The following is a 24,946-nucleotide window of genomic DNA, read 5'->3' on the forward strand; positions in this document are numbered from 1 at the left end:
GTGGAACATAGATGGCTCACCTCCCACCATCTCCTCCGTACAAAGTGAAACAGACAGAAAAACATTATTTCAGTACGTACACCGTGTAAACAGGAGTACATAATAAAATGACGTTCCTGATGTCCCTCAACTGGAAGGCATGGACGGTGCCGCTGCCTAAAATCTGAATCACCACAACATCTAAAGCTACTTATGTACTAAGCAAGTCACTGCAAAGTGCGTGGTGGAGGGTACGATTTTCTGTCCTTTTACATTCAAGTAGCGAGCGACAGAAAAATGATTTAGGGCTTCTGTGCGCGTTCTAGTGTGTCCTATATCATTTCCACGATACCTACACTACACATAGGATGGTGGCAGAAGAATGATCGCACTAGATTTCATAAGAGCAACACCGTTTTTCCTCCAAATTAATTTCCGCGAGCATTTCTGTTACTTCACACTTTTTATTATATCTGCTATAACGGTCTGTTACGATCCCAACAGCGCATCTCTAATTTCGTTCGATCTCTGTTACCGTGTCTGTTTGCTAAGGACTCCAAAAGATGGAGCAATGTGATTGAACGCACTGGCGTCTTGTATGCTGTTGTCCTTATAGATGCACTGCAGTTACCTAGAAGCCTTCCAACAAAATTGGGTTTTCCAGGCTCCGTTCCTAACACCGATTTTTATCGCTACGATCGCTGTCATAATAAGTGTATACTGCTCAGACAAAACATTATGACCACTGCCGACGACGAGACTGAGTACTGTCTGGGGATCGTTGCGGGCATGTGACGCGATAAGGAAAGTATATAAGCAAAACAAAGACAAATGGCGAATTATTCTAGTGACGATATGGAGCGCAAACGGGAAAATGCACCGTCATAAACATCTTTGAGAAAGGGAAGATTGTTATCGTCCGGAACCTGGGAAATAGCACCTCTGAAACGGCGAAGCTGGCCGTCTGTTCGCGTGTTACTATCACGAGCTTAGCCCGCCCGGCTAGCCGCGCGGTCTAACGCGCTGCTTCCCGAACGGGAAGGCGTGGCGGTCCCCGGACGAATCCGCCTGGCGGATTAGTGTCGAGGTCCGGTGTACCGGCCAGCCTGTGGATGGTTGTTAAGGCGGTGTTCCATCTGCCTCGGCGAATGCGGGCTGGTTCCCCTTATTCCACCTCAGTTACACTATTCCGGCGATTGCTGCGCAAACACTGTCTCCACGTACGCGTACACCATCATTACTCTACCACGCAAACATTGGGGTTACACTCGTCTGGAATGAGACGTTCCCAGGGGTGTCCACTGGGGGCCGAACTGCACAACAACCGTAGGTTCGGTGTGGGGCGGCGATGAGATGGGTGGACTGCTGTGGCCTGTTGTTGGGTTGTGAACCACTCAGGACTACGGCGGGACGGAGCCTCTCCGTCGTTTCTAGGTCCCAGGTTCAATACACACTCAATCGTGAGCTTCTAGGGAAAGTAATTTTTGAGAACATTTTTGTCGTAGTACAGCGGTCTCTATTAGTGCTTTAAAATGAACACAAACAGTCGCGACCGCAAGAAACCTTTATTTTTCTGGTTACCGGTTTCGGACAATTACTGACCATCTTCAGATCGGATATCACGTTGGTAGGCAGTGGCGCTGAACGGAGCGGGCATGGCGAACCACGAACCTCAATGCTCCACTGACCGAAATCGGTAAAGACAAAAATGAAGGTTTCTTACGGTCGAGACTGTTTATGTTCATTTTAAATTTGTGGAAAGCGGTTGAAGAACGGTGAAACCACGAGTAGGCGACAAGGTGCTGGGCGTATATGTCTCATTAAATGACGTGCAGGCCTGAGGCTAGCGCGCTCCGTAAAGCAAGATAGGCAGTGATCTGTGATGGCTCAAACGACATACTGCAATACAAGTGCAGGCCGAAGTGTTTCGCTGCACACTGTTCATCGTTCCCTGTTGTACAAGGAGCCCTGCGTTGGACGACGCCACCGCGTTCACCCACAGACCCAACGATACCGCCAATTTCGATTGCCGTTGGTACAGGATCGACTACCGCAGAGATGCTGTATGGTGAAGCAGCAGTGTCAGGCGCCGATGAGGAGGGAGGAGCAAGGCACACCTCATTTGGGTACAGGGGGCTACCGCTTCTTCAGACACCGGCGTACAGAACAGGAGGGACGATTTTTGTCGGAGTCCAGTCCGAGTTTGTGAGAGTGTCAACACTTTCGCCAAGAGTGCAGACACGAGTCGTAGTTTCATATCAGCCTACGAAGGGCTGTGTCGCTCGGTCAAGCTTCGTTCGTTCTTACCTTAACTGAGTACGGTGTGCCGCCAAGGGCCCTTATTTATCATGACTGCAATAAATAGCTTGTGTTCCTTAACTGAAGACTTGTACTGTACGCAGCTCAGTGACTTGACCTGCTCTTGTGTACTGAACCTCCATTAATTCCACGCGCGCTCTCACATCCACAGCAGCGAGCTTTCTGTGCCCTGACTGGTCACTTGGGTACTTGTATCTGTGTCCAAAGTAGGACATTACAGGATCGATGGAAACGTGTCGCCGGCCAGAGTGGCCGAGCGGTTCTAGGCGCTTCAGTCTGGAACCTCGTGACCGCTACGGTCGCAGGTTCGAATCCTTCCTCGGGCATGGATGTGTGTGATGTCCTTAGGTTAGTTAGGTTTAAGTAGTTCTAAGTTCTAGGGGACTGATGACCTCAGAAATTAAGTCCCATAGTGCTCAGAGCCATTTGAACCATTTGAAACGTGTCGCTTCGTCGACTGAATTACGTTTCTTGTCATAGCAGGTGTATGGTCGTATGCGGATGTATCGTCATCCAGGCTGACAGCTCTTCGAAACACACCCCGCGCCTGTTCCATGGGACGTGCTGTAATGACTGAAGACACATTCATAGCCACGGACAGCCTGAACCTTACTACGGCCCACCCGCATCCCTAGATGCTCGATGTCTCTTCCGACGACGGCACCTCCCAACGAGATAGCTGTCAGTGTCACAAGCCCAGAATCTTGCTACAGCGATTTGAGGAGCACGATCGTAAACTGCCACCAAATTCTCCTGCTCTGAATCAGACAGAACATCTCTAGGATACTGTCAGGCGTCAACTCTTCGCGCGCAAACCACGGCCCGTAAGCCGGCGGGAGTGGCTGTGCGGTTCTAGGCGCTACAGTCTGGAGCCGAACGACCGCTACGCTCGCAGGTTCGAATCCTGCCTCGGGCATGGATGTTTGTGCTGTCCTTAGGTTAGTTAGGTTTAATTAGTTCTAAGTGACTGATGACCTCAGAAGTCGCATAGTGCTCAGATCCATTTGAACCATTTGAACCACGGCCCGTAATATACCGTAATGGTGCGATCTGTGTCTAGGTATCAGGTGCCTTATACACCCATAAACCCACCGAGGACTTGTAAGAGCCATTCCACACCGAATCGCTGCTGTACTGCGTTCCAAGGGTAGACTAACATGCTGTAAATCACATGGTCAAAACGTTTTGTATACTTACTGTAAGATATAAAAGTTTGTTCAGCTTCAGTCTCTGGTTGTTGTTCAGCTGACGTTTATTTGATGATGTATCCGACGTTTCGCCAGCACGAGTGGCTGGCGTTGTCAAAGCTTCACCCTCCATTGCTGGTGGTGGACTGGAGTGGAACTCGCGACCGCAGCTGGCTTGCCAACTTCCAAGGGCATTTCCGTGGTCATTTCCGGTGCAGATCTCCACTTCCTACCTGTAATGGTCGTTAGCTACAGTACGGGAATCCAGGATACGTTCTCCTTGAGGCTTTCTTCTTTCTTGTTGAAGCTACTCTCATGTTTGTGTGTTTCTATAGTTTCTCTGAACAAGCGGGTGTGACAGATCTTCTGTAAGCCAGAACATACCTGTCATGGAATTTTACTATGTGGTCGGCCTCATAAAGCGCGTGCTGTGATTGACCGGTTGGTTGGTTTGAGGGAGGAAACCAAACAGTGAAGTCACCGTCCCTATCGGATGAGGGAAGGATGGGGAAGGAAGTCGGCCGTGCTTTTTCAAAGGAACAATCCCGGCATTTTCCTCAAATGGTTCAAATGGCTCTGAGCACTATAGGACTTAACATCTGAGGTCATCAGTCCCCTAGAACTTAGAACTACTTAAACGTAACTAACTTAAAGACATCACACACATCCATGCCAGAGGCAGGATTAGAACCGCTCGGCCACCGCGGCCGGCTGGCATTTACCTGAAGCGTTTTAGGGAAATCACGGAAAACCTATATCATCCGGCCGGACACGGGTCTGAACCGTCGTCCTCCCGAATTAGAGTCCAGTGTGCAAACCATGCGCCACCTCGCTCGATGCGTGTGCTCTTCTACAGCAGACTTCTACACCTGCCCCAGCCTGCAGTGCCGCTTAAGTTGTGTGATTCTGGTCTTGATCGTCCAGTCATTTCAACATAAACTATGCCACATTTGCATGGTGTGCAGTGTATTCCCGAAATTTCAAGTGGGCCCTTCTCTCTTTTGCCGATCTGAGAAACTCTTTGGTCTTCTTTGTCGGTTTATCGGTTTATAAAGAGTCTTTACGCCGTGTTTGCGCAATATATAGCTGATTCTGTCAGTCACTCTGGGAATGTATGGCAGAAAGTCGGCACCCGACTTTTTTCTCTTTTCTCTCTCTCTCTCTCTCTCTCTCTCTCTCTCTCTCTCTCTTTCTTTCTCTTTCTTTTCTTTCCTTTTCTTTTTTTTTATCACTTCGCCGAATTATCTGACTCTGTGACGCTTCGTATATAATTGGAGTACCCGTGGCTCCTCAGAACCCTTTCCAGGTGTTTGATCTCGAGTTTAAGGTGCTGCGGCTCACACATTCGTCTTGCTCGCGTTACAGCGTATTAATCGTGCTTTTTTCCTGGCTCAGGTGGTATTTGACAGTTTTTGCAGATATCGTTCTGTGTGTGTCGATTTTCGATACACGCCGTCTCCCAGGTTTTCGCCATCCCTTGAGACTATCACATCTAGCTAGGAAGCGTAGCTGTTTGTTCTTTTCTACGTCCATGTAAATATTTTGTTGGCATGGAGGCTGAGTGTCGTAGGAAGTCACCGAGCTGTTGCTCACCATGGCCCCCTAAAACGAAGGTATCATCACCGTATCTGTACTACACCTTAAATCCGTCGCCACACGGATCGTGCATCCGAGCGTTGAGCGTGCTGAGTTTCTGACGTCATAGCGTGGAATAGCACGCTCGGGAGTCTTTCCGAGCGCGCAGAGCAATATCTGGCATGTCAGATATTCTCAGCGTGCACCAATGAGATGGCACACCGCCACCTACGTCACAAGCACGCCGTCTCCCTTCACTACAGTGTTGTGAGGCGCCATATTGGCGTTCATTTCAAGACTATATGTATATATGCCGTCTCTGAGCACCAGCAAATTGAGGATCACTGGAAAACCCGTTGTTAACTGTGTGATTCGTTCCAATAAAATAATGAGAAACATCATATTCGTGTCAAAAGAATTACTGTAACTTGCGTATTATGAGAGTCGGCTATTTGAAGGCAGCCACACACTGATGATTCACCCGAAACGTATTGTTCTTGGTACAATATGTTATAATTAAATTTCAATTAATAACATATGTACGATAAGGTTTTCAGCAAGGGGTAACATAATATGATTAGATGTAAGGGGTGTGAAGCTCCTTTAGCGTAAGCCGGCACGGTAGCTCAGCGTGTTGGGTCAGAGGGTTAGCTGCCCTCTGTAATCGATCAACAACGAACTTAAACGGATGTCTTACGACGTCCGCCCCGAGCAGATGCAACGATAAAAAAAACGAACAAAATGAGATTTGGAAAAAAAAAAATTGCGTAATGAGTAGCGTCACTGTCCTCCGTTGAGTTGTTGACTGGGGCGGTGGTTCGCGTCTTGACACTTTTAAATTTTTTTCCTAACATTCGCGTTTTTATTGGGTTCTGATACCTTATTATTAGTTTAATATAAACATATACTATAATATTTTATGTTATGTAAATATAAGTTCACCTTTTTTTGAGGGGTGACTGTTCGATTGGCTTAATCTAAAGGACAGCTTGCGCTACTTGTACAAAGATATTTTGCTCCTTTTTCTTTTACGCTTCGTAATTCACATGTTGCAAAGATTCTGCTACTGGGTAGGAACAGTGATCGAGTAAGACTGGAGCCGGCCGGAGTGGCCGAGCGGTTAAAGGCGCTACAGTCTGGAACCGCACGACCGCTACGGTCGCAGGTTCGAATCCTGCCTCGGGCATGGATGTGTGTGATGTCCTTAGGTTAGTTAGGTTTAAGTAGTTCTAAGTTCTAGGGGACTTATGACCACAGCAGTTGAGTCCCATAGTGCTCAGAGCCATTTGAACCATTTTTTGAGTAAGACTGACCTTGAGATTTTACTAAAATGTGGCAATGATGAAATAATGTTTATCTTATGCGGAGAAGTATTCCAAATTTGTAACGCGCTGTTTGTAATGGAACTTTTATAAGCCTGTGTCCTTATTGATTGGACATGGTACTTTCCTTTTCGCGGACGATGGAGGAAATGTGCGTTTTAATAGAGCTAGCGTGGGAATTTTACTCGCGCCCGTTGAGTAAACAGTGTGATTTACGAACTAGAAACATCCGTCAACTGCCGCTGGAATGCGTTACGATCGCGTATACCACGTTGGGGCCCACGTACCGTATGCGCAAGTCGCATCGTTCCTGAGCGTTCAGCAGCACGTTGAACTTGGCACGCACAACGTTAACGTTCGACAGCACGGTCCGTGTGCCGACGGCTTTACGTTTACAAGGTACCAGGCTCGGTGCCTCCTGCGCTTCGAAATGTTGCATGAAGAAGTTGGCTGCCACTGAACTGAGAGGACTACCCATGGCGTCGCCTTCCAGCTGTTCGTAGAAGTTGCCGTTCCACGTGAAATAGCTCGTTGTGAAACATACATGAAAGATCTTGAGGGTGTAGCTCAGCCACAGGAGACTGCCACCAGTTTCTATGGGCTGCAAAGCTCGTGCTTTGCCTCTAATGACATTGACAGAATGGTATACCTTCAGCTTCCACCCTTCCTTTCCCCTTGTCCAGCTGACTACCCCATTAGCGACCTCAGGTACGGAGGTGGGCAGGCAGGCGCGGCCGGTACAAACGCGCTGGAAGCGTCACGAGCCGTGAGGGCCCACCTCTGCCGTTGTGGAGCAGCGGAGCTTTCCGACGGGTCTGCGCGGTAACTGCGTTACTGGGGCGGCTCTAAACTCGTTACCCGGGGTAACTCGATTGCAGACTCCACGCCGCCCTTCGCCGCGCTGTCGCGTCCACCGCCACACCAGCTGGTCTCCGCACGGGACCGCTCGCCACTCACCTGCGGCGGCCATTCGGCCGGAAAATGCGTCCCCGCGGAATTCGGGCTTCCGCTGAACTTCCTCCACCGTCCCTGCGGGCGCGCCGGGCCCATTTAAGACTCCAAATCGCGTTACCTGCCCCGAGAAAGGGCACAGCGTGACTGTCTCCACTAGTTCTGTTGTTTTTCGCGAGCTTGATGAAATGTTCCAGTTCTGAAGAAGTCGACCCCTTCTTTCTTCAGAACTGGGACATTCCCTCAATGTGTAACATTCCTGCGCTCTGTTCCTTTATCAAAGTTTCTGAAGTGAAATATCCAAGTTCTTGGCCAATGTAGGTTAGTGGCACACTTATCAGGTCTACGTGCGATTCCTTATGTCATAAATCATTTCCAAAACCTGCAAATAAATGCCTATATCCTAATAAAACACACCAATGGATGAAAAAAAAATGGCTCTGAGCACTATGGGACTTAACATCTATGGTCATCAGTCCCCTAGAACTTAGAACTAGTTAAACCTAACTAACCTAAGGACAGCACTCAACACCCAGTCATCACGAGGCAGAGAAAATCCCTGACACCGCCGGGAATCGAACCCGGGAACCCGGGCGTGGTGGATGCAAAATGTCATTAAAACGTACGTTCAGACTTCTATAGCTGCCCCTGTCGGAGGATTATGCAGAAACAATTTCTTTTTGGATTCGTGATGTGGTGGGGCTCACGACCCGTCTTCACAGCTTTAATTCCACCAGTACCTCGTCTGCAGTGCTAGTTCTGCAAGGTATGCAAAAGAGCTTCTGCGAACTATGGAAGGTAGGAGACTAGGTACTGGCGGAATTAATGCTGTGAAGACGGGTCGTGAGTCGTCCTTGGGTAGCTGAGTTGGTAGAGCACTTGCCTGCGAAAGGCAAAGGTACCGAGTTCGAGTCTCAGTCCGTCACACAGTTTTAATCTGCCAGGAAGTTTCAACGTAGTATTATGTTCTGGCTGCAAAATCAGTTCGATACGTTTGAAATGAGTCATTTCATGCTGTTGTATTTGTCACAAACAAGACTTGTGCAATGTCCTCAATACTTTGCGAGAGGCATCATCATAACAGTTTTCTTCGTAGTTGTGAGTCCATAACGTCGGAGCTACTGAATTCGGACGTGGGCAAATTGTTAGGGCTTGTATGGTGATTCCAAAGTAGCCGAAATGTTTGTCGAGAACCACAGTATCGGAGATTTATACTGCATAGAGGGAAAGTGGAAAATATCATCCGCTGAGTCACAACGCGGATACAAGCGTGTGGTAGTGATCGTGAAAGACGATCATTGAATAGGGTGACAGCTGCAAAAGTCACTGCAGAACTGAACCCCATCAATACCAAAACAATACGAAAGAAGACCATACGAAGAGAATTGGAAGAAGAGCCGGAAATTCGAGACCGCTCGTCAGTGATGCAAATACTACTAATACGAAAACATGATCCCGAAGTCATAAAACCTGGGCTGTTGAACAATGAAAGAATGTCATTTTGCCAACCTCTTCGAAAATGCCTATACAAAGAAGATTACATACAAAAACTCCCTGCAACCCATACTACATTGTTACTGAAGTGTGTGGGACTCTTAACGAGTAGGACTAATAGTGTTGGGTTGGGTTGTTTTGGAGGAAGAGACCAAACTACGAATTCATCGGTCTCATCAGATTAGGGAAGGACGGGGAAGGAAGTCGGCCGTGCTCTTTCAAAGGAACCATCCCGGCATTTGCCTGAAGCGATTTAGGGAAATCACGGAGAACCTAAATCAGGATGGCCGGACGCGGGATTGAACCGTCGTCCTCCCGAATGCGAGTCCAGTGTGCTAACCACTGCGCCACCTCGCTCGGTGACTTACAGGGGATATTAAACGTGTACAAAGAAGGGCCGCACGAATGATTTGTTTCACTCGCGGTAGGATGACATGAAACTGTGAAGAAACATGAATTGGGAGACGCTTGAAAGTGGATGTCGATTAACCCACAAAAAACGTACTTAAAAAGTTTCATGAACCAGCATTAAGTGAAGAATATAGACATATACTTCGTTCTCGTAAGTATTGGTATCGCACGTACTGCGAAGACAAGAATGTACTAATTACAGCACGCACAGAGGTATTTAAGCAGTCGTTCTTTCCCTGCTCCATACACGGTGGGAACAGGAAGAAACATTAATACGTGGTACAGTGTAAACGTCTAACGCGTGGGAGATTCCGTTTTGGAAATCGTTAGGAAATTCAATATTTCGATATCCACATAGTCAAGAGTGTGCCGAGAATATCAAATTTCAGGATTACCTCTCACCAGGGAAACCTCTGTTGCCGACGGCCTTTACTTGACAACCGAGAACAGCGGCGTTTGCGTAGAGTTGTCAGTGCTGACAGACAAGCAACACTGCTTCAAATAACCGCAGAAATAAATGTGGGAAGTACGACGAACGTATCCGTTAGGAAAGTGCTGCAATATTTGGGGTTATTGAGCTATGACAGCAGACGACCCACGCAACTCTCTTTGCCTACAGCACATCATTGCCTGAGGCGCCTCTCCTGGGCTCGTGACCATATCGGTTGGACCTTAGACGACTGTAAAACAGTGCTCTGGTCAAATGAGTTCCGGTTTCAGTTGGTAGTAGCTGATGCTGGAAGCCACGGATCCAAGTTGTCAACAAAGCACTGTCCAAGTTGGTGGTGGCTCCGTAACGGTGTGGGCTGTGTTTACGTGCAATGGGCCGGGTCCTCCGGTCCAATTGAACCGATTATTCACTCGAGGTGGTTGTGTAGGTGTACTTGGAGACCATTTGCAGCCATTCTGAGACTTCATATACCCAAACCACGATGATTTTTTTATGGATGACAATGCGCCACGTCACCGGGCCACAAATGTTCACGAATGGTTTGAAGGACTTTTTGGAGAATTCGAGCGAAGTATTTGGCCACCCAGATCGCCTATAGAAGACTTCCAGCGACTTGTTGAGTCCATGTCACGTAGAGTTCCTGCACTATGCTGGGCGGAAAACGACACATGCGGTATGAGGTACCTCATTAATTTTGTCACCTCATTCTACTTATAATTTTGTGATGAACACAAAAATTTATTAACGTGATAAAACTGTAATACAGCTTAAATTGCCTACATCAAGCCCGTACAGCTGTCGCTTGAACCAGTTTTTTAAAAAGGTTTAATGTCGTTCATAATTGTAATATTTCCTGACTAACCTATACATGTGTAATACGACTGTATTGTATTGTACGTTAACTGGGGACCTAGAAACGACGGAGAGGCTCCGTCCCCGCCGTAGCCGCAGTGGTCCGCAACCCCACGACGACTACCGCAGTCCACTTCACCCCTCCGCCGCCCCACACTGAACCACTCTTTCAGGGCTATTGTGCGGTTCGGCCCCCGGTGGACACCCTCTTCCCCCCCCCCCCCCCCCCTTCCAGGGAACGTCTCACACCAGACGAGTGTAACCCCTATGTTTGCGTGGTAGAGTAATGGTGGTGTACGCGTACGTGGAGAACCTGTCTGCGCAGCAATCGTCGACATAGTGAAGCTGAGGCGGAATAAGGGGAACCAGCTCGCATTCGCCGAGGCAAATGGAAAACCGCCTAAAAACCATCCACAGACTGGCCGGCTCACCGAAATTCGACGCAAGTCCGCCGGGCGGATTAGCGCCGGGGACCAGGCGCTCCTTCCCGCTCCGAAAAGCCGTGCGTTAGACCGCACGGCTAACCGGGCAGGCTGTGTAATACGATTAGTAGAAACTAATACAGGAGGACAAAATTTTTGGGTTATGACCTGCAGATGAAAGCCCAGCGCTCGAAATGCACCGTGAATCTTAAATTTAAACAGTCACGATTTGTGACTGTCGGTGGATGTTTTTTCCTTCCGAGGTACTAGCAGGTCAGTACACACAGACTGAAATTGTAGTAGGACGTGGATATAAGACATGATGATGACTGACCGCATGAAGTAAGTTAGTGTGCTACGGCTGTGTTATTTTGTGTTGCTCATTGGTCGAAATGTTGAAAACAAAACACCATGTTACCCAGAGAAATAACTATTTTTACTTACAGACCAAAGAACCGTAAAAGGAAGGAAGTAGTGCGGTGGTATTGGCTGCCTCCAGTACGGAAACAGCAGCAAAAACAATCGTTGTAGAGAGCGCTCGAACTTTGGGTTCTGTTCTGTCGGTCCCATCCCCCACGCCACGCAGTTGGGAAGTAAGAACCGTACGCTGAAGTTGGAGCCCACGGAACGTGCGAGCTGTTTGACTGGGAGAGAGGATTCGCCGTGACGTTGCACAAGTTTGCCGCATCGGACAGGGCTGGCAGTACCTGCAGGGCCGCCGGGAGCCCTTAAGGGCCACGCCCTCGCGATAACAGAAGCCACTCTGCAGCGGACGGGAAACTAATGCTCACAGCGATAGCAGAGCTGCAGCATGAAAAATACGGTTTGTCTCCAGCGGCAGTAACACTGCCGTTCGTTCTAAATTGCTGCTGCCAGTGGAGGAAAAGATAAACAGAAAGCGAACTTGAGTATTCTGTGGTCTGCACCCTGACACGTTGCGACGCCAGTACAGCGAATGTAACGATTGCTGGTATTACGGTCGCCCATCTTCTCCCCGATACATTAATCTGCCTCGCTGTTTTTTCGGTCACGCCAATTTCTTTTCTCCTCTCTTCAGTACGTGTGTTTTATCACGTTCCTGTTTCTTTCCCGTAGTAACCCCTACTGACACGTCCATTTTTAAGCTGTCTGCGTTTAATTTATTTTGTTATTCTGCTTTTCATCAACAATTTTTTTCTGCTGTAGTTAGTAGAGTTATACACTGTTCAGTCACATTAATGTGACCGCCTGTCCAACCATTATTTAGCGGGACGTGCAGGAAGAGAGACAGCGATGTTCTGGAAGGTACAGACAGTCTGCACTGGCTTTTGCAGCTGTTGTTCCTTTATTTTTCGCCACAATACTCTTCATTGACCGTCCTTCACTATTGTCACTTAGCGGATGATGTCTTTCCGCTTTAACTGTATGCAGAATAGATCTTCGATGCGGCGCCCCCGTAAACACTATTTCGGCTTCCTTCGTTACGGAAGCACCATTGTTGTTGTTGTTGTTGTTGTGGTCTTCAGTCCTGAGACTGGTTTGATGCAGCTCTCCATGCTACTCTATCCTGTGCAAGCTTCTTCATCTCCCAGTACCTACTGCAACCTACATCCTTCTGAATCTGCTTAGTGTATTGATCTCTTGGTCTCCCTCTACGATTTTTACCCTCCACGCTGCCCTCAAATGCTAAATTTGTGATCCCTTGATGCCTCAAAACATGTCCTACCAACCGATCCCTTCTTCTAGTCAAGTTGTGCCACAAACTTCTCTTCTCCCCAATCCTATTCAATAGTTCCTCATTAGTTATGTGATTTACCCATCTAATCTTCAGCATTCTTCCGTAGCACCACATTTCGAAAGCTTCTATTCTCTTCTTGTCCAAACTGGTTATCGTCCATTTTTCACTTCCATACAAATACTTTCAGAAACGACTTCCTGACACTTAAATCTATACTCGATGTTAACAAATTTCTCTTCCTCAGAAACGATTTCCTTGCCATTGCCAGTCTACATTTTATATCCTCTCTACTTCGACCATCATCAGTTATTTTACTCCCTAAATAGCAAAACTCCTTTACTACTTTAAGTGTCTCATTTCTTAATCTAATCCCCTCAGCATCACCCGATTTAATTTGACTACATTCCACTATCCTCGTTTTGCTTTTGTTGATGTTCATCTTATATCCTCCTTTCAAGACACTGTCCATTCCGTTCAACTGCTCTTCCAAGTCCTTTGCTGTCTCTGACAGAATTACAATGTCATCGGCGAACCTCAAAGTTTTTACTTCTTCTCCATGAATTTTAATACCTACTCCGAATTTTTCTTTTGTTTCCTTTACTGCTTGCTCAGTATACAGATTGAATAACATCGGGGAGAGGCTACAACCCTGTCTCACTCCTTTCCAAACCACTGCTTCCCTTTCTTGCTCCTCGACTCTTATAACTGCCATCTGGTTTCTGTACAAATTGTAAATATCCTTTCGCTCCCTGTATTTTACCCCTGCCACCTTCAGAATTTGAAAGAGAGTATTCCAGTTAACATTGTCAAAAGCTTTCTCTAAGTCTACAAATGCTAGAAACGTAGGTTTGCCTTTTCTTAATCTTTTTTCTAAGATAAGTCGTAAGGTTAGTATTGCCTCACGTGTTCCGACATTTCTACGGAATCCAAACTGATCTTCCCCCAGGTCCGCTTCTACCAGTTTTTCCATTCGTCTGTAAAGAATTCGCGTTAGTTTTTTGCAGCTGTGACTTATTAAATTGATAGTTCGGTAATTTTCATGTCTGTCAACACCTGCTTTCTTTGGGATTGGAATTATTATATTCTTCTTGAAGTCTGTGGGTATTTCGCCTGTCTCATACATCTTGCTCACCAGATGGTAGAGTTTTGTCATGACTGGCTCTCCCAAGGCCATCAGTAGTTCTAATGGAATGTTGTCTACTCCCGGGGCCTTGTTTCGACTCAGGTCTTTCAGTGCTCTGTCAAACTCTTCACGCAGTATCTTATCTCCCATTTCATGTTCATCTACATCCTCTTCCATTTCCATAATATTGTCCTCAAGTACATCGCCCTTGTATAAACCCTCTATATACTCCTTCCACCTTTCTGCCTTCCCTTCCTTGCTTAGAACTTGGTTGCCATCTGAGCTCTTGATATTCATACAAGTGGTTCTCTTCTCTCCAAAGGTCTCTTTAATTTTCCTGTAGGCAGTATCTATCCTACCCCTAGTGAGACAAGCCTCTACATCCTTACATTTGTCCTCTAGCCATCCCTGCTTAGCCATTTTGCACTTCCTGTCGATCTCATTTTTGAGACGTTTGTATTCCTTTTTGCCTGCTTCATTTTCTGCATTTTTATATTTTCTCCTTTCATCAATTAAATTCAATATTTCTTCTGTTACCCAAGGATTTTTATTAGCCCTCGTCTTTTTACCTACTTGATCCTCTGCTGCCTTCATTACTTCATCCCTCAGAGCTACCCATTCTTCTTCTACTGTATTTCTTTCCCCCATTCCTGTCAATTGTTCCCTTATGCTCTCCTTGAAACTCTCTACAACCTCTGGTTCTTTCAGTTTATCCAGGTCCCATCTCCTTAAATTCCCGCCTTTTTGCAGTTTCTTCACTTTCAATCTGCAGTTCATAACCAATAGATTGTGGTCAGAATCCACATCTGCCCCTGGAAATGTCTTACAATTTAAAACCTGGTTCCTAAATCTCTGTCTTACCATTATATAATCTATCTGATACCTTTTAATATCTCCAGGATTCTTCCAGGTATACAACCTTCTTTCTTGATTCTTGAACCAAGTGTTAGCTATGATTAAGTTATGCTCTGTGCAAAATTCTACAAGGTGGCTTCCTCTTTCATTTCTTCCCCCCAATCCATATTCACCTACTATGTTTCCATCTCTCCCTTTTCCTACTAACGAATTCCAGTCACCCATGACTATTAAATTTTCGTCTCCCTTCACTACCTGAATAATTTCTTTTATCTCGTCATACATTTCATCAATTCCTTCATAATCTGCAGAGCTAGTTGGCATATAAACTTGTACTATTGTAGTAGGCATGGGCTTCGTGTCTATTTTGGCCACAATAATGCGTTCACTATGCTGTTTGTAGTAGCTAACCCGCACTCGTATTTTTTTTATTCATTATTAAACCTACTCCTGCATTACCGTTATTTGATTTTGTATTTATAACCCTGTAATCACCTGACCAAAAGTCTTGTTCCTCCTGTCACCGAACTTCACCAATTCCCACTATATCTAACTTTAACCTATCCATTTCCCTTTTTAAATTTTCTAAATTTTCTAACCTACCTGCCCGATTAAGGGATCTGACATTCCACGCTCCGATCCATAGAATGCCAGTTTTCTTTCTCCTGATAACGACGTCCTCTTGAGTAGTCCCCGCCCGGAGATCCGAATGGGGGACTATTTTACCTCCGGAATATTTTACCCAAGAGGACGCCATCATCATTTAATCATACAGTAAAGCTGCATTTCCTCGGGAAAAATTACGGCTGTAGTTTCCCCTTGCTTTCAGCCGTTCGCAGTACCAGCACAGCAAGGCCGTTTCGGTTAATGTTACAAGGCCAGATCAGTCAATCATCCAGACTGTTGCCCCTGCAACTACTGAAAAGGCTGCTGCCCCTCTTCAGGAACCACATGTTTGTCTGGCCTCTCAACAGATACCCCTCCGTTGTGGTTGCACCTACGGTACAGCCATCTGTATCGCTGAGGCACGCAAGCCTCCCCACCAACGGCAAGGTCCATGGTTCATGGGGGGAGGGGAAGCACCATAGAAACACTAAATTTTGCTCACGCTCGAATTCTTTTAGCGTCGACATAATGCACTCGCTCTGTTCTAACACCGGCCGGAGTGGCCGTGCGGTTTTAGGCGCTACAGTCTGGAGCCGACTGACCGCTACGGTCGCAGGTTCGAATTCTGCCTCGGGCATGGATGTGTGTGATGTCCTTAGGTTAGTTAGGTTTAACTAGTTCTAAGTTCTAGGCGACTGATGACCTCAGAAGTTAAGTCGCATAGTGCTCAGAGCTTTTGAACCATTTCTGTTCTAACAACGACTGAAACATGCAACGAATTGAGCTCATTGCACAAGTGCCGTTCATGGTGAAATACTACAGTGTAGGCTGAAGACTTGCAGGCTCGGCTAGCATCTGCGTTTATGTTCAAGCCTCGGTATCTCGCGGCGTTACCACATTTTTGTAGTTTCCAGGCAATGGGTCGCTCACCGGAAGCGGACCGCACGGAAAATGCAGCTAGATGGGGCCGGTTATTGGAGAGAGATTACGTGCAGGACATTGATCAGTGGCCCGTTATTAGTGTTTGTTTTGTGAGAGGGTGTTGGCCGCAGATATATGGCGGTGCGCCTGCAGATAATGTACCTGCTGCCGCTGACCTGATCCCAATAACCGAACCCCCTCTACGCCACAAGCGGCTTCCTTTATCTCCTCCTGTGAGAAACGACCCTGGCGCGTGCCAACCTCTGCCGTCCACGGCGGCAGAAGAGGAGGAAAAAAGGGGAAAAGAAGGAAAGGAACGGGGCGTCCAATAAATCTGTGAGCGGCGGAACGCCGCACCTCGGGCCGTAGCGTGGCCGGTGAGAAATGACTTCTTCCTGGCAGCGCGCCCGCTATTGTCTGCCCTGTATAGCCGACCAGATAGCATTCGACGTTGTATCGATTCCGCGGTCGCGACCACTGCCGTTTTCACCTGCGCCGGCCTCCGCGACTGGTACCGCGGCGCCGCTGCTCCCTGGCAGGCAGCAGTTATCATTCAGCAGGGACAGAAAGCGCCGGTCGCACGAGCAAATGTCGTATGAACGCATAATCAGGAACGGGAATTGTGCAAGTAATAATAAATTAACAACAGATCGCTACTTACTGTATTTACATTTATTCTCAGCAAGCAGCTTACGTTATGTGGCGAATGGGAGGAAGTACTTGTGCTACCATTATCGTTTAAACCTTCTACCTGTGCCAACCTCTTCATCTCATAGTAGCACTTACACGCAACTTCCTCAATTATTTGTTGGATGTGTTCCAGTTCTTCCCCTGGAGTAGACAACATTCCATTAGAACTACTGATAACCTTTGGAGAGCCAGCCCTGACAAAACTCTACCATCTGGTGAGCAAGATGTATGAGACAGGCGAAATACCCTCAGACTTCAAGAAGAATATAATAATTCCAATCCCAAAGAAAGCAGGTGTTGACAGATGTGAAAATTACCGAACTTTCAGTTTAATAAGGCACGGCTGCAAAATACTAACACAAATTCTTTACAGACGAATGGAACAACTGGTAGAAGCCGATCTTGGGGAAGATCTGTTTGAATTCCGTAGAAATGTTGGAACACGTGAGGCAATACTGACCCTACGACTTAACTTAGAAAATATATTAATGAAAGGCAAATCTACGTTTCTAGCATTTGTAGACTTAGAGAAAGCTTTTGACAATGTTGACTGGAATACTCTCTTTCAAATTCTGAAGGTGGCAGGGGTAAAATACAGGAAGCGAAAGGCTATTTACAATTTGTACAGAAACCAGATGGCAGTTATGAGAGTCGAGGGACATGAAGGGGAAGCAGTGGTTGGGAAGGGAGTGAGACAGGGTTGTAGCCTGTCCCCGATGTTATTCAATCTGTATATTGAGCAAGCAGTAAAGGAAACAAAAGAAAAATTCGGAGTAGGTATTAAAATCCATGGAGAAGAAATAAAAACTTTGAGGTTCACCGATGACGTTGTAATTCTGTCAGAGACAGCAAAGGACTTGGAAGAGCAGATGAACGGAATGGACAGTGTCTTGAAAGGAGGATATAAGGTGAACATCAACAAAAGCAAAACGAGGATAATGGAATGTAGTCGAATTAAATCGGGTGATGCTGATGGAATTCGATTAGGAAATGAGGCACTTAAAGTAGTAAATGAGTTTTGCTATTTGGGGAGAAAAATAACTGATGATGATGGTCGAAGTAGAGAGGATATAAAATGTAGACTGGTAATGGCAAGGAAAGCGTTTGTAAAGAAGAGAAATTTGTTAACATCGAGTATAGATCTTAGTCTCAGGAAGTCTTTTCTGAAAGTATTTGTATGGAGTGTAGCCACGTATGGAAGTGAAACATGGACGATAAATATTTTAGACAAAAAGAGAATAGAAGCTTTCGAAATGTGGTGCTACAGAAGAATGCTGAAGATTATATGGGTAACTAATAACTAATGAGGAGGTATTGAATAGGATTGGGGAGAAGAGAAGTTTGTGGCACAACTTGACTAGAAGAAGGGATCGGTTGGTAGGACATGTTCTGAGGCATCAAGGGATCATCAATTCAGTATTGGAGGGCAGCGTGGAGGGTAAAAATCGCAGAGGGAGACCAAGAGATGAATACACTAAACAGATTCAGAAGGATGTATATTGCGGTAGGTACTGGGAGATGAAGAAGCTTGGACAGGATAGAGTAGCATGGAGAGCTGCATCAAACCAGTCTCTGGACTGAAGACAACACACATTCCAGTTCTTATCTTCTGCTACAGTTTTTGCCATCTCCGACTTCTCCTAGCACCATGGAAGTTATTTCCAGATTTCTGAACACGTGTCTTACCAATCTATTCCTTCTCACTCAAGTGTTATCACACGTTACTTCCTTTCTTGACCTACTGGCACCTTATTACATCACATAATTTTCATCGCCCTTTGCAGCATCACGTTTCAAACGCTTCAGTTGTCTTCCTTTTCGGTGTTTCGCAGTCCTCATTCATCTGTGTACACTGCTGCGCTCCAAGCGTACATTCTCAGAATTTTTTCCTCAAATTGAGCCCGATGATTGATACCGGGTTTTCTTTTAGCGCGGAATGCCCTCTTGTCTGCAGTGATCTGCTTTCTGTGTCGTCCTTGCTTTGTCGTTTGTGCTTTATTTTGCTTACAATGTAGCAGAATACATTCTCTTTGGCTATTTCTTGAGCTCCAATTTTGATAAGTTTACCGCTAATGCTATTTCTGCCACACCTGATTAATTTCCTCTTTCTTTCGTTTAATCCTAATCCATATTCTGCCTTCATTAAACAGTTATTTCCATTCTTCCTCACTTTCATCGAGGATTGCGGTGCCATCATTGAATGTTGTCGTTGATATCCCTTCATCATCAATTTAAATCCCGCACCACAACATTCTTTCTATTATTGCTCCTTCGACATAAAAGTTGAACCATAAGGGACAAAGATTGCATTCCTGCGTTACCCACGTATTAATGCGAGCACTTCTCTGTCTTCCAATCTTATTGTCCACTGTTGGTTCTTGCACATATACTATATCAGCCGTATTTCCCTACAGCTTATACCTATTTTTCTCAGAATTTCGATGTCTTGATTTATTTTACGCTGTCGAACACATTTTCGACGTCAACAAATCCTGTGAACATTTCTTCCTTTTATTATCAAGCGTGAAGTCAGAACTGCCCCTCTGGTGCCGTTCCCTATCCTAGGCACAAATTGGTCGTCTTCTAGCAGTTCCTCAATTTTGTTCTCCATTCTTCTGTAAGTTATTCTTGCCAAGAAGTTGTATGCATGAGCTGTTAAGCTGATCGTGCAATAATTGTCGCATTTATCTGCTCTTGCTGTCTTCTGCATTGTGTGGTTTATATTTTACCAAAAGTCTGATGGTATGTCCCCAGAATCAAAGATTTTACACGCTAACGTGAATAATCATTTACTTGCCACTTCCCCTAGTGATTAATAATTTTATCTGCACCTTTTGTACTGAATAGTTAGATAGGAGGCTGGAGGGTATTCGTAATTTCTGCCTGAGAGACTTTGTGAGCGCTGATCTCCCCTCGTGCTCCTTTCGCGAATTGAATGTGGGAGGAAGCAATACAATATTTGATGGAAAGAATCTGAAAACTTGTTAGTGGACATTAGTATGACATGTGTCCACCCTTCGCCTCTATGACGGCTTGTACTTTGCTGGAGACTCTTTCAGTGAGGTGTCTGAATGTCAGTGAAGGAATGACAGCCGAGTCTTTCTCAATAACGAGAGAAGATAGAGATTTTAGACGCTGGGGTCTGGAGCTAAGAGGACGTTTTGAGTCATCCCTAAGGTGCTCCATTGGTTCAGGAATCTGCACAGGTCAGTCATTTCTAGAATGTTACTGTCTACAAACCATTGCTGCTCATGCTGCTAATGGCAGTTTGCATTGTCACGCTCATACGTCGTCCCCGAACTGTTCCTCTTCTGTACGGAGTAAGCAGTGCTGAAAAATGTCTTCATATCCTCCCAGATTTAACTTTTTCTTAAGCGCAAGAACAGGACCGCGCTCTCGCAACGAAAAACACTCCCACATCGTAAAACTACCTTCTGCATACTTCACTGTTAGTACTGCAAATGATGCCATCTAACGTTTGCCAGGCTTTCGCCAAACCCAAACCATTCTGTCGGATTGCCAGCGGGTATAATGTGATTCAACACTGTAAATCACTCGTTTCTAGTCTTGCGCTATCCGCTATTTACACCACCTCAAGCTTCGCTTAGCACTGACTATAGAAATGAGGTCCTGCTCGACTATTGCACCAAATTCTTATTGACTCCTTACTCGAAGCCACTAAGCCACTGTGTTAGCTGGTCTGCTGGTAGCACTTAGTAACTCACGAGTGATTCCTGCACTGATTTTGAGCGAATTCTTACAACCACACCCCGCAATGGCCAATGGTCCCTGTCCGTCGTGTTACTAGTCTTGTTACGGCTGTGGTTGTCTGTTCACGTTTCCATTTCAGAGTCACATTCCAAACAGTCTACTTGGGTGGCCTTAGATGGATTTGTCACACAGGTGACATCCAATGACCACTCCACCTTCGAAATCACTGAGCTCTCATGTCCGTCCAATTTTGCTGTTACAGCTTCTATACTGACAACGCAATACTTCTGCCACAGTTTATACTGGCAGGTCCGTCTCTCGTTGACAAGTGTCACATAATGTCGTCCGGATACTTTTGATCAGACTCTGTGTGTTGCCTTCATCTAACGTACGCTTCAGGAACTTCAGCATTAAACCTCTACACATAAATATAATAAAATGGAACACTTACAGCTGCCGTTACGATGTTATTTATTATATGGTTACCAATTTCGGTGCTTCAGTACACCATCTTCTGGTCTTAAATGACGCTGAGGGTGTGAACTCCAATAGCATACACGATTCATCAGTGGCCAACATCAGAACTGGTTTTCGCAGATGACGTTGTCTCTCCAATCCTCAATTAGTTGTTGTTGGAGACACAACATCGTCGTTGTAGGTAGTCTGTGAAAACCAGTTACAGATATTGGCCACTGATGAATCGTGTATGCGATTGGAGTTCACACCCTCAGCGTACGTTAAGACCTGAAGATCGTGTACTGAAGCACCGAAACTGGTAGCAATAACATAAATAACGTCGTAAGGACGGCTGTAGTTGTTCTATTTCATTACATAAGTGAACTGCCAAAGTCCCTCAAACCTACAAACAGAAGGGTGAACGTACAAAAATCTACACATTTACATCCGTACTGAGAGAGACATTGTAAAACACGAGTATGAGGGTACTCTTTAATGTCATGTACAAGGACAGTCAAAGATGGAGCGCAGAGTAAATGACTCCTTGCACGCCTCTTTGAGAGCTGTTACTTGCCTAAGTTTATCCTCCCCTTCTCTTCGCGTCATATCGTAGGAGGATGAAGAGTATTCGTACTTCCTGCCCTGAACCTGAATGAAGTTTTCCATGCAGGCTTTTGCGTCTTTCATCCAGCGTTTGCCACTTATATTTCACTATATTTATTACACTCTGCCGACAGTCATACACGCCTCTGACCATTCCCATAGGCCTTCTTTGTACAAGGCACAGTCAAAAATAAAAACAAGACAGATGGAAAAAAAACTAAGTAAACTACTGGTATTTATTATTTCTAAAGTATTCACCATAACTGTTAGTATATTACCCCCCTCCCCCAGTCAGAAGAGATGGTCAGTGACTTCATAGAAAAAAAAAAAAAATAAAAAAACTTTTGCTGTTACCTACGGAACCATGATTTTCGGCGGCCACTAATGTCTTTCTCAAGGGCTCCAAAAATATGGAAATCGCACGAGGAGAGATCGGGGCTGTACGGAGGATGTGTAAGGGCTTCCCAGGGAGACTTCTGCAGTGTAGTCCAAACAATAGGCACGTCAACTCCTCGAGAGTGATGATGACCTTTTTCTTCGACTGCAGGGGCCCGTTGCTCATTGACTCTCTGGAACAAGGCCCAAAATTAACACACAACGATGCGTGGACACTTTTCAATTCCAAACGCCCCTGAATCTTGATGGATGGCATCATTTTTGTTGCGCGATAATGCCCACTCACATGCTGCCAAGGCTGTTTCAACTACGCCGCAGAGGTTTCGGTGGGAAGCCCTTTACACATCTTCCATACAGTCCCGATCTCTCCCCGTGCAATTTCCATGTTTATGGAGCCCTGAAGAAAGACATTCGTGACTGTCAGTTTGCTTCGGGCGAAGAGGTGCATGCCTGGCTACAATCATGGTTACATAGAAAATCGCAAACATTTTCACACGGGGCAATTAACCGTCTTGTCTCACAGTGGGATAAATATATTAACAGTTATGCTGATTACTTTTGAAGTGATAAACAGTTAACTTTCTTTTTTCCCCGTCTGCCTCGTTTTCATTAGACAGCCGGTACGTGTTCCATGCCCCTGTTAGTGTGACCTCTCTGCGACGCACAAGGACTTTCTTGCATCCCGTACCACTAACTTTTGACAAGAATCTCCTCCGTGACGCTCTCGCGCTTACTAAAGTAATCCTTGACGAATCGTGCCGCTCCTTTTTGGACCTTAATCCTACTTGACAAGGTCCCAGACTAGCGAACAACACTCAATTTCGCTACCTATTTCGTAGGTCAACTTTAATTTCATTATAATTCTTCCAAAGGAGGTGCTAGCTTCATTTTCTTTAATGTACGAAAGAAACCGTTAAATTCGGCGTAATGGCTCGGGTTTTCTCAGCGTGATTGATTGTCAGAGTGCTTTTGGGTGTTCTGCCGAATAGTTATTTCTGTTCTATGCCCAATATTCTGACGACCGACCCAAGTCGTCGTCTGCAATGTTTTCGACTTGGCGCCCAGGCAACGAGAACACCTTAAGAACGGACTTCATCAGCCGCCGGATTATTGTGTGTAAAACGGAAACAGTAACCTGGAGGCACACCGTTGATTTAAGATTCGCGAAAACAGCTTCTGCCTCACTTGCACTTCGTGGAAATGGTTTGACAGCGAAGCTGAAAAGGAGATATGACAAAAAAATGGAAGTGGGTAGGTGACCTCAGTTGCCATTCAGAAAGACGCTCGCAACCGATCCAGCATAAAGTAGGTCTCTTGGACGTACCGTATCGATTTCAGTAAAAATATTGCTGGGTGTTTAATAGCTTCATATCTGATGAAACTATCGACTTTTCGATAGCCATTTCAGGCAGTCTTCATCAGTGCGTCTATTCTAAATCTATATGAAATGGTCTCCGCCCACGGAAGCGTGCGTTCTTAACGTTCTGAGGTGGCACCACCTGCGGGTGCAATGGAAGCACCGCGCTCCAGGGTGTGCCGACTGCAGCTGGGCGCCAAGGCTGAGCACACGATCCATCACTAAGATAATTGTTAATTTCTACTCAGATTTACTATATTGCTACTTTTAATTTAAAACAGCCTTTTTCCCGCTGCTTTGCCCGTGTACGTGTGTGCTGCATACATTTCGCACACACGTAAATGTATTTCGAATGTATTTAACATATTTCACAATAATTAACATTATTGGCTCACTGCAGTGCTGATTCTCGATACCTGGTTGACACGATGAACAACAAGAATAAGAGACAGATTGCGCTTTGTACTTATGAAGTATTCCAATTCACTTAAATGCAGGAAAGAAATACCAACAAAAAATTGTATTCTAACATTTTTACATGTGACTCCTTCTCATCTCTATCCCCAGCCCCAGGGATAGCAGGGGTATCTTACTCCCACAGTATTTTTAGACAAATAGTAAGTCATGTATAAACCAAATTTGGGTGAAATTGCTCCAGGCGTTCCTGAGTTATGCCTTTGTGTCACCCCTCATACCCCCACCTTCAGGCACAGAGTGCTGAGGTTTTCGAACTATCCGAGTAATTTTTTCCAGATAACAAATGTTCGGGACTGTCAAAAATGATTCGTTCGCAGTACCGACCTTTATCGAATAATTTTACGTATCACAGCTTGTTGCCCCACCCCCACACCTAGGTGTGGTAAGGGTATATTATCCCGACAGCATCGAGAATCTCTTGCCCAGCGCGAATTTCCAAGAGAGTGGAAAGAAAGCGCAGATGTAGCGTATATATGAGAAGGATAAGAGAAAGGACCTGAAAATTACTAAAAAAAACTTATCGGTTTGTTGCAGAATTCTTGAACATTCAGTTAGGATATAATAAATTTTCTTGACAAGGAAGAGCTTCTGCCCACAAATCAACACCGATTTAGAGAACATCGTTCCTGCGAAACTCATCGTGCCCCATTCTCGGTGATATTCTGTGAACCATGGATGAAGGACAACAGGCAAGTTCCATACTCCTGTATTTCCAGAAAGCGTTTGATGCAGTGTCCCATTGCAGACTGTTAACGAAAGTAAGAGCATACGATTCCCGGCCATGTTCCTCTACAGTTCATGTCCATTATAATTATCTGGGCTGTTATGCCGTGGTCGGTTGATGAATTCTGTCAATTCCCAACGTTTGCGTAGGACATTTTCAAGGGGGTCTGTAGAACGATGGAAGATCCAACACACCCACTGGCTCGCTACTGACTGCCGTTCGTCTGTGACAGACGATAGCAGACTGTCGGATTCCGATTGTAAACGTTGCCCACACGAGAATTCCTCCACCACTCACCAAAGTGGATTGTGACTCGTCATCGAGCATCCGTTGACGAAATTTCTGAT

The 24,946-nt window shown here is 45.7% G+C and overlaps 1 protein-coding gene across 1 annotated transcript in view; it reads left to right on the forward strand.

Annotated features, from left to right (window-relative positions):
• Nucleotides 1–24,946, forward strand: part of LOC126416960 (rap guanine nucleotide exchange factor 2-like) — a 318,137-nt gene that overhangs the window by 107,074 nt on the left and 186,117 nt on the right. The gene's annotated exons all lie outside the window — the stretch shown is intronic.

This window comes from Schistocerca serialis, chromosome 1, assembly GCF_023864345.2.
Source record: "Schistocerca serialis cubense isolate TAMUIC-IGC-003099 chromosome 1, iqSchSeri2.2, whole genome shotgun sequence".
Taxonomy (NCBI): Eukaryota; Metazoa; Arthropoda; class Insecta; order Orthoptera; family Acrididae; genus Schistocerca; species Schistocerca serialis.